This window comes from Aptenodytes forsteri, unplaced genomic scaffold, assembly GCF_000699145.1.
Source record: "Aptenodytes forsteri isolate BGI_AS27 unplaced genomic scaffold, ASM69914v1 Scaffold258, whole genome shotgun sequence".
Taxonomy (NCBI): Eukaryota; Metazoa; Chordata; class Aves; order Sphenisciformes; family Spheniscidae; genus Aptenodytes; species Aptenodytes forsteri.
The window spans coordinates 1742774-1743089 of NW_008795250.1; the positions used below are offsets into that span (position 1 = coordinate 1742774).

The following is a 316-nucleotide window of genomic DNA, read 5'->3' on the forward strand; positions in this document are numbered from 1 at the left end:
GGGGGGGGGGGGGGCATTAATGACAGGGTCTTGCTTTTCCTCTGCAGTGCTTAAAATGTAAATGAAATTCATTATTAGCAACTCCGTTGCTAATTACCATCTGAAGCCATTCATTAGCCTGTCAGCTTATTTGCTGGAGGACGACAGAGTGGATCGGTTATTCCAAGCGAAGGAATAGCTGGAACGAGCTCAGCCGCAGCCAACAGCGGGGTGGGAGAGGGAAGAGAGCGGGGATGGGGGGGACAAAGGCGCAGGCAGCCCCAGCCGTGGGGGGACCGCGAAAAAACCACCGGGAGAGAGGATGGGGGGGCGTTGA

General features: G+C 55.7%; 1 protein-coding gene across 1 annotated transcript in view; it reads right to left on the reverse strand.

Annotated features, from left to right (window-relative positions):
- LOC103898617 (cytochrome c oxidase subunit 5A, mitochondrial) overlaps positions 1 to 316 on the reverse strand; it is a 23699-nt gene that overhangs the window by 18312 nt on the left and 5071 nt on the right. The window lies entirely within an intron of this gene.